The following is a 10,830-nucleotide window of genomic DNA, read 5'->3' on the forward strand; positions in this document are numbered from 1 at the left end:
TAGATTAAAAGGCTCAGGTATTGGAAAATGTATTACACTATTAAAACTCAGTCAGTTACAATCTGTAAGTTTTCTTGTTCCCTTTACACAGCTGGCCTCAAAGATGTGGCAATGTGTGTGTGTGTGTGTGTGTGTGTGTGTGTGTCATGTGTGTTTCTAAGTCTGTGTATTGGGAGCCAAGTGCTTCACAAACCTAGATCAGAGAAAGGTAATTAATTATTCATCTATTTATGTGACAGGGCATTAATCAGATGTCACTTTCACTGCTGTTTTTATTTCTATGAGAAAAAGACTGATACATACTATTCAGTGTTGTATTTATATAATTCAAGAATATTAATTTGCTTCTTCATACAGAGAGAATACAACCATTTTAATATATTTATTATATATATGTATGAGTTTAATTTAATTGGGGATGTGCAGTACATACAAGAGAAAGTCAAAGCACTACAAATAAGCATTATATCTGTTGGCCAAGACCCTACTTTAGGTGCTCTATAAATGATGACTTCTTGCTTTTGATTAGCATGCATTCACTGTATGTGTCCACAGGGTTCGGTGTGATACTTTAACACATAAACACATCATGTACTCGTCAAATCCACTGTTCTCTTGTCCTCCTTTCCCTGCCCTTCCCGCCTCACCTCTGTCAATCACTATTCTAATCCCGTCGACCCAGCTCAGCTCCCATGTGTGACAGATAGCTCATGCTCCACGTCTTTCTACGGCTGACTTCTTTCACTCAAAACAGTGCCCTCCAGATCCATCCTTTCAGCTGTAAATAACAACATTTCCCTTTTCTTCATGGCTGAATAGTACTCCACTGTGCATATGTACCACATTTTCTTTATCCATTCTTCTGTTGGTGGGCACCTAGGGTAATTCCTCACCTTACCTCTTGTGAATAGTATTGTATTCAACATATATGCACAAGTACCTGTTGGTATGCTATTTTCATTTCCTTTGTGTATATACCTAGAAGTGGAATAGCTGGATCATATGATAGATCTATTTGGTTTTCTTGAGTAGCCTCTGCACTGTTCTACATTACCATTGTACTAATTTACTATGCATCTCACAATGGATTGATATTTAGAAAATATACTGAACCAAAAACCCAAATAATCTCATTAAGATGAATAAATGGTCTGAATAGAAACCTCTCAAAAGAAGAAATACACATCTTGACTTAACAGCTCTATGAGGTGCTAATGTTACCCTCATTTTACAAATGAGGAAATGAAGGAACAGAGAGATTAGTTAAACCACCTTAGGGTCATAGGAAATAAGGAGAGAAATCATGGTGGCACTATGGCTCCAGAGCGTGAGTACTCAGCCTAGACCTCTCACAGGGTCCCATACTGGAAGGAGAGCAGAGACAGCCCACAAGTTGGCAGAAGCAGTGATGGTCTTCACTTCAAAGGTGGTTAATTCACTCTAGATTTTGTTGAATAATTCATGCTGCCTTCCTTTTATAGCCACCATCCCAGCCCATACTTCAATTAGCATTTTAAACTTGCTCAGTGTTTATGTCTTTTTCATTAAGTCTAATTAAAAAATTCTGAGATTTCTCACATCTGTCCAATTTGAGACTATATTATCTTGCATTTTAATGGGGTAGATTAAGAACAGAATTTTATGATAGTTTATAAAAAGGTGGAAAGCTTTTTAGCTTTTACTGACTAAAATATACTAAAGGAAAAAGTACTATTTCTATCCACCCATTATTCAAAAAGAAAGGTACATGAAGCTAGATCCATTTTGATTATTTAAGTTCCCAACTGTCTTATGATAAGATGATAGTGGACTTTTTCATGGCTTAATCAAATTTTGTGGATCTCAGAGGTCAACATGATGAAATCACTGATTCAAAAAATTTCATCAACAATACAAAGTATTATTTGGTACAGTTATTTGGTATATTTATATCAAACAAAACTGGAATGCAGTTATTATCATACATTGATTTTATAGAAGTCAAATTTATGCAGTAATTGTCAACTTACTTTTGTTTTTTTGTTGAATAATTGGATAAAAATAGGATTTGCATAAGAATTAGAAGGTCAATCAAAAAAGCAGTGGGTAAAATTTCTTCATTTTTTCTTCTTATTTTATGCCATGGATATTGTACTTAGAGTTAAGTGTTTGGAAGACATTTGCTTTTAATAGTTACTTTTGTTTCTCAAAATCAGTGTCCTCTGCTATGAGGAAACCCAGAGACATCTGCATTGCTATCACAGACACTGTCTAGGTTTTTCAACAGTTACTGCCACCAGCTTCCCGTCCTAGACTTCTATTCCTTTTTTAATAATGCTCTTTATTATTATTTTTGATTAACCTGTATTGATTGTATATATTAATTGGGTTCAGTGTGATATTTCAGCCCATGTATACAGAACACAATAATCAAACCAATTTCTCTTTATCTACCATTCCCCACAGCCTCTCTAGCCTTCACTTAGCACTATTCTACATTCAGGTTGGTATTCCTTTTTTTTCACAGCCGGGAGAGAGGGTGCAGTACTTGCCTCTCTCTGTTTGGCTTATTTCACTTAACAATATATTTAACTCCGCCCATTTTGCTGTACGTGACAGGACTTTGGTCTCTATGACTTTAATAATGCTCTGTCATGTGGCATTTTCTTCATCCACACGGTTGATGGGCACTTATCAAGATGATTCTGCATCTTATCAGTGTGTCTTTTGATTGAATTATCTCTTCTGTGATGGGTATATTTTCTGAATTTCATCTTACAGAGATTCAGTCAGGGTGCAAATGATGAGTACAGTGCTGGAAGTTTTAAAGCTTGAGCTAGCATTAAAGCTTTCAGTGGGGCTTAACAGTGGAAGACACAACCCTTGGGGTGATGCAAGGCATAATTTATTCATTTGCTTTAGCCCTGAGAGGTCTTTGGTCTCCTAGGCGTGAGGGAGTCATACTTAGGAAATCTGATTGCTTTCAGAATATTTCAATTATCAGGGTTTACAGCAGGAAGAGGTGGAGGAGATGAACTGAGTCTCTGAGTTTTTGCATTGAGATCCATTGTCTTTCAACTTCTAGTCTCCTGATAGCTTCTACCATGAACAGCTGGAGAATTTAGTCCAATACTTTTTCTCCAACTAGTGACAGGATCATATGGCTTTTTCCTTTCCTCTGTTAAAATGATGACTTATGGGGGTGAATCTTCTGATGCTAAAACAACACTGCCATCCCTGTAATAAAACCACTTTTTACATACTGCCAGATCTGACTTCTAATAGTTTATTTTGTTAAATAAATTTTTATCTATGTTCATACATTTTTCTTCTATTATCTTTATTCAGTTTTAGTATTAGCACAATGTTGATTTCCTAAAGTGAGGGGAGAAGTGTTCCTTCTTTCTTCTGCTTTAAATGTTTGATATAATTTATTAGTTAAAATGTATATGAGCCTGTTTTTGTCATATGGGTAGGTTTTCAAGCTAAAAATATGCTTACTATAATAGGTGCTATTCAAATTTTATATTTCTTCCAGAGTCGGTTTCATAATTTGTCTTCCAAGATACTTCTTAGAAGTTGCCAAATTTATTTCAAAAAGGACTTTTGCAGTATGCTTTCTATATCCTTTTAAATTCTGTAAAATCTGTGGTGATGTCCTCTAAATTTTGATATTGTAAGTAAAACAATGTATAATTGATATTGTGTAATAGGAAGAAAAGGTCTAAAGGAGTAGGGGAAGTGGAAGGGGTAGGGAAAAGGAAAGAAGAGAAAAGAAAAATTATGAGAAAAGGAAAAAAATGGAAACAAAGTCTTTGTAAATAGGGAAGGGTGGAGAGGGTGAAGGGAAGGCAGGGAAAGGGGAAAAAAATAAGAACCAAGAGACATCATGTAAAGGTACAAGATCCCAATGATGAATGTAACTGTATTGTATACCTAAAATGTACCAATAAACTTAATGGAAAAAACCCCTAGAAAAACCCAGAAAGAATGTGTTGCAACCCTTGACTCTTTCTATGGGGAAAACAAAGTTTTCTTTGCTATGTTGTGACTCAGCTAATGGTGCTCACCCTGGAGACTCTAGACATGACTGTATGGAGATTTCCATTGTCACTCAGCCACTCTGAATGAATCTAGGTGGCAGGTGACCCTTGATGCTGACGGCTCCGTGGTGCTCAGTGCTGATTAAAAGATTTGCAGTGACATCTCCTGCAGGACATCTGCCACATCCTGTTCAGCTGACTTTTCCCCATGCTGAGACTTGGTCCTAAATTCAATGGGACCCATTCTGAAGGAATCTGCTGTCTTGGGCTATCATCATGGCACTGGTATTTACCCAGAGCAAAGTTTTCTCAACTTTCATTTTCCCATAACTTTAATATTGAGCAGGATATTTATTTGAGCTTCTAGTATTTCATGCTGGGCACACACAGCCATATTTAATGGCTTATTTGCAGTATTCTATGAATAGTGTGCATGTGTACACACACACACACACTCACTTGGGGTTTCTGTCCTTATGTTGCTTATGTTGAAGGAAGAAGACATAGAAGTTAGCAAATAAATAACTAAGGTAATCATTTGTCTTGAAAAGTGCTGAGAAAAACATATGGGTGTAGTAACAGAGAATGAGTGGAGGGCTGAGGTACATAGTTAATCAGCAAGGTTTCCACAGGGTTTAGTGCACACATTGAACTTCAAAATGAGCCCAATGCATGTATTTCTGTTTTGTCACATTGGGGTGGTGTAATTGCTCTCAAGTCAATTCAAGACTTTTATGAAAGTAGTAAGATGGAAATAATAAGTAGTAGAAATTGCTAGCTAGTAAACTACTGCTATAGATACAAATGAATATGAGGTTTAGGACTATAAAAAGAAACATCATTTGTAAAACTAGTTTCTATAACCTTAATTATATGACCAGCAGGTGTCTAGTATTAAAAGCCTGCAGATTCTATATCTAGAGTGTTTTCTTTAGTACTTCTAGGATTTCACTGCTTTATATGAAAAGGACAGAAGTAAACTATGAAATGTTGCAAGGGGGATTTCATGCATGCTTATTCCAAAATCTGGTAAATATGCCTTGAACAATGCTAAGATTTTAGATAGTGAACATACAATGAATGTGACTTAGGGTGATTAGAAAAAACACGAGATTACTGTTGCTGCAGTGCTATGATTTACCAGCTTTCTTCATGCTCAATTAGAAGTTTCCAGAACACATAAATGATCAGGTGTCCCGCAGAGGCTGGAAAGGAAACTTAAATACAGAATCAAACTCTTACCATGTTGGGCTAAGTCATTAATTTTAACTGCATTGCAATCGAGGATCTGTTATAAAAAGACCAAAGGAGTCCGAGAGAAGCAATAAAGTAGTATGAACTGGTTAGAAAGTAGGATTGCTAAGACACGCTGGGGGCTGACTAGAATGAATGTAGTTTAGGAAGACTCAGCTACCTTTTGGAAAAATATCACAGGGGTAGAAAAAAGGCCAGTGGTTTTAGGAAACCTATTACGTTAGATGAACTTCATTGGATAATAAAATAACTAGTGGACTTACCAACATGCATGCTTGTGTGGCATTGTAAGGAATAGGCAGTCTCTAATGATGGAATTCTAAGACTTATAAATTGTCAAGAAAATATCATTACTTTTAGAGGGCACTGTCTATATTCAAAATACACTGAAAAAATTTCTGATCTACATTATGGAAAGTCTGTCAAATTAGGTGTGGAGAGAAAGCATGCCAACAATCCAGCCCATATTTGATTATATTTTGTCCTTCAGGGTTTTATCTTCTTTGTATCCAGACACTAAAAGGTCTTACTGATATCTGGAAAATAGCTTGTTTATATATCTGATTTAAAAAATTTCATTGTAATATAAGACCTACCTTTAAGAATGATAACAAATAGCTAAACCAAAAAGAAGTGATCTTAAGATGATTTACATACAAATGGATAGAATAATAATTTATAATACTTACTTGCCTGGTAGAAAAAAATAAAGAAAAAGGTAGAAAGAGAAATTATCCACTTGATATCCAATTGAGCACATTTCCTAATGGGTTCATACAACCAGAAAGCAAGGTTGAGCATGGGTAAAATGATAGCATATGTGGACTACATGAGTGTTTCTTTATATTAGTTATTTATTGCTACACATCAAATTACTATTATTGGCTGAGAGCAGCACAGCTTCATCCTTCATGGCTCTGAGGGCGAGGAATCTGGTCCCGAGTTGCTTTGTCCCCTGCTTTAGGGCCTCTCACAAGCAGAATCAAGTGTTGGCCAGTGTGGAATTCTCATCTGAAGCCTCGAGGGGCAGAGATCCATTTTCAAACTTGCTTTCGCGGTTGTTGGTAGGATTCCCATTCCAGGGGGTGGTAAGACCGAGTGCCTGTGCTTTTGAAGGCTGGCAGCTGGAGACCTTGCTCTGGGGGCCTGCGATATGGCACGCTGTCTCATCAAAGCAGAGAGAGAGGAGGGTGTGGGGCGGGTGGGCTGCTAGCAAGACAAACATCTCCATCTTGTTTAACCTGACTGCAGAAATGATATCCTGCCACTGCAGTCACAGGTCCCAGCTGGACAGACTGAAGTGGAGGAGACTGGGCCAGGGCACGGATGCTGGGAGTGAGGGAAGATGTGGGAAGGGACCTTGCGTTCTGTCTGGGGCGTATTCCAGGTTTACTCTCTGCATTTCTCTCTTCCTGGCTTCCTGGTTTGCTCACATGCAGCACCCTCATCATAAACAATACAAAGCAGAACATTACAAAGCGGCTGTGTAATTCCAATAAAGAAATAAAGACACTTTTTGCCTATACTTAAAAATATATACCTTGCTTCTTTCTACAGAGACCATCAGATGGCTGAAAATATGTGCAGTGGGAAAAATCATGCAAAATATAGAACAGACTAGATTGCCAGTAGGACATGGAAGAAATAGAATGTGTTTTATTTAGCACTAAGGTTTCAGATGTGTTATTGCCATCCTGAGATTTTGGCTTTGATTATCCGAGCTTTAAAGCAGTGACAATAAAATGATTGTGTAGATGATTCTCCGTGCCTTTGAATAAAATCCTTAAGGGAAGAAATACCTTTCCCAGTGCATATCCTAAAATACTGCTTTGTTTTTTCGGTTTCTGTTTTTCATGGGACTTCATATGAAAGAGTCAGTGAGCTCATCTGAAGTTCCTCAACAAATGCAGGTATTGGTTCTGAGGGGTACGGCTGGGTACCGATTCCTGATGAAATCCAGAGCCAACATGAACACCTAACTTAAAGGGGGTCATTTGATAGTGACCTAAACAAGGGGGTCCAGTTAAGGAACTTTCTCCTGGCTTCGACTTATCCTTGAAAAAGTGTAGATTCTAAATCTTCTAAAGAGCACCAGTGGATGTTAGTCTTGCTGGCAGCGTTTTGATAACATCTTAGTAGGGGCCATTTAGGTGCTTTCCTGTCTGACCCCGTCCCTGTCTGCAGATGTCCAGGGTGTGCTGAGGGCAAACTCACACATTTTGGGATCGCATGATGGTGGGGGACTTAGTATACATCAACAAGTGGAAACAAAAGCGCTACGCCTTAATTTATTTTTCCTAATAGGAGATGCCTCAAAGATAATTATTTAAATCAGCCTACAACAGTGAGACTTGAGGGATAACAGGGATAGCTGTTATTTTATTACTGTGTATGGAAGAGAATGAGGAACAGAGCCTCGATAGCAAGGCTTATCTATGCCCTGGATCCTTTACTTGGGGATGTTTGACTCAACCAAATACTCCCTAATCCTAATCTATTTGTAGTTCTTGAGGTGACCAAGGGCATAGAAAAGAAAAGCAATAGAGTGGACCTTTGACTTATGAATTCAGTTTGTTTCCAGGGGCTGGTTGTAACTCAAGTTAGTCAATTGAAGGTTCAGGCTCCTCTACACAGCCTTCAACGTCTCTTTCCTGTGTATAGGCAGACCTCAGTGTCCTCAGAGAGACACTGGACCAAGATTTCTCAGTTAACCCCACACAGGAAAGGAAGCTGTAATGCTCCTTCCAGAATTCTTTAAGGGTGAAATATGTAACTGAGACCACCTGGAAGCACAAGCGGTCGGCATTCAGGTCATAACTCAAGAGTTTGTAAGTTAAATCTAAAATTCCTATCATAACCTAAATTGTTTGTATGTCAGGCCTGTGGTAACTCAAGGGTCCACTGTATTTACTTCTTAGGCAATAAAAAGAATGCTCATAACCAAATAGGAGAAGGATTATAGCTGTTAATATTTAAGTTTGTTCCAAAAGTGAAATAAACTTCAACACAGTCATTAAATGTTTTTAACTTGAGATCCTTATTTTTTGGTTAATATTTACCCAAGGTAGAAAGATCAAAATTATGTCATCTTTAGAAAGTTTTGAAGATAGGATGGCATTCTGTGGCCTTTAAAAAAAATCAGTTAAGAGTACAAGAAAATTAGTGACAGTATTTTCAAGGGAACTAAAATGATCATATGAAGCCATTTTATATTGCTGTAGAAGATGGATGGACTGAGGTAGTTTTATTTGTTATTTTTATTTTGGTTAGATAAGTGTTTTAAATGTGTTGTCAGAATCATGGATTTCACCCATGAGAGTTTATTATCTTTTTGTGGAAAGAGCTAAAATTTGATAGAAGCAAGAAACTCTGATGTGTGACTACGTAGAAAAGTATTGCACTCATAAAAACCTAGGAGAAAGAATTTGGCATGCAATCACCATAAAGAAATGATAAACATTTAAGGTAATAGATATGTGTAACCTATTTAAAGCATTACACTATGTGTACATGTATCAAAACATTATTTTACCCCATTAATAGGTAGAATGTTATATTTTTATGTATCATTTAAAAATAAATTTCATTAAAAGTAGTTGAATAAATAGGTTAAGTAATTCTAACAAAGGAAAAAAGAAAAAGAGAACTAATATAATCCCTGGAATTCAGGACTATTCAATAAACAGAATCAAGTTAAGGAACCAAGATACTAGTAATATTCAATATATATTTATTATATATTATATTAAATATCTACCCAGGGTATATACTAGTAGATGTTAAATAGCAGATGAATTATGATAATAGAAGATACGCTTTGAATATGTCATGGGAATTAAATGGAATAAATGAAGACTGTAGATATAGTGTCCAAAGACTTATTAGTTTTCAAAAAATTCCCTAGACACAATGCATATAACTGAGCCACTAAAGTTGCAAGGAAAATTAGAGTTAGAAACTCATAGAATCATTTATTTTGTCTCCTTGCATCATTTTCTGTAGCCTAAAGTTCTGAGATGTTATTGGAATGAGAGTTTTAGTCACATGAATGGCAGTACAATATGATGTTTAAAAATAATCTCTATTATTAGTTTTTTTTTGTAAAGGGAAACACATTATTGCTGTAGAAACATGCATTCTATTTTGTTACAAATTGAGACTGCCCAAACAGGAAAAGAAAAATACTGCTTTAAGGATGAATAAAGGGCTTATCATTTATGGCTTAGTTATATTTTTGCTACATTGATTGGGTTTGGAATAAAGATATATGATTAAAAAACTCTGTTGCGTGGCAGCTTTTATTGACAGAATGTGGATTGATTCCATGCCTGTTGTGCAGTCAAAAAATAAAGGGATCAATGTTTCTTGATTTTGAGAAGCTTTCATATGGCCAGGAACCCAAATACAAACAGAGGAGACTCTACAAACCATGCATAAAGAGATACGTACTCCAGGGGAAATACTTCCAGCTGGCAATGAGGAATTCCACAAGAACTATGTTGATCTTCCAAAAGTAAGGAAGAGCAAAACTTGGAAGCGCATTCAAATTGGGCCTTTTACTACCAAATTATTTAAAAATCCAGTGGTAGCTTACTGTATTCATTTTGTTGACAAAAACACTTTTGCTATCATACTCAATATAATTTTAATATAAATAGTAGTTTAACTTTAATAAGTAACTATCACTTCATCTTACTAGATTTTAAATGTAACCCTTTGAGGTAGACCTTCATTTTTAATCATCAATTTAAAAATGAAATAATTAATGAAAGGTACAGTTGAATAGATTATTTGCAAGTGACTTTTTAGGGGAGAAATTGAATTCTTTTTTTTTTTTTTTTTGCTCTTCCTTGTTTATTTTTCTGCAAGTAAATTCAAGTGCATGTGTTATTTCAATGTGTTTGTCCTGATTAGAAAATAGCTTTTGTTTGGTTGTTTTGTTCCCCAAGGTACAATTTACTTCTCCACCTAGCTTTTGGGTCAGATTGATCCTACTTGACTGAGAAGTGTGGGTGAACACCCTTTCTTGGCTCATTAGCTTCTAGTCAAATGTAGTTTACTTGAGAAGCAAGGAGCCCCCATCTGTCCCCTGTCAGGATAAGAGAGAATAAAAAGTTACAGCTGTTTGCCTAATATTATTCTGGACCCAAACCGGAGAATAAAAATAACTGCTCTCATTTTAAATTGCCTCGGGAAAAGCTCAGAGCATTTTTAACCCTGTATACTCTTTCACACAGTCACTACTGTAGATGACTCAGGTGCCTGAAGAAACACAGTTCCTTAGCTTATATGGCTAATTCTGGAGATGGTATCAAAGTGTGGGACTTCAAGGTTGGCTCCATACACTTAAAGATTCAACATTGGTGACATGAGAAAATACCAAAATAATTTCACATGTAAAACTTGGTTATGTAGTAATTGAGAGGAATAGATATATCAGTCACCTCTTAATGTATTTTGAATCTTGAAGATAAAAAGGGAAATGATACATACTTGAGATCATTGGAGAAAGGATATATGGCAATGGAAAGAAAAGGAGCCAGAAAGAAAGACT

Source organism: Heterocephalus glaber, unplaced genomic scaffold, assembly GCF_053883595.1.
Source record: "Heterocephalus glaber isolate CG9 unplaced genomic scaffold, H.glaber_assembly_v1.0 deba00001737, whole genome shotgun sequence".
Taxonomy (NCBI): domain Eukaryota; kingdom Metazoa; phylum Chordata; class Mammalia; order Rodentia; family Bathyergidae; genus Heterocephalus; species Heterocephalus glaber.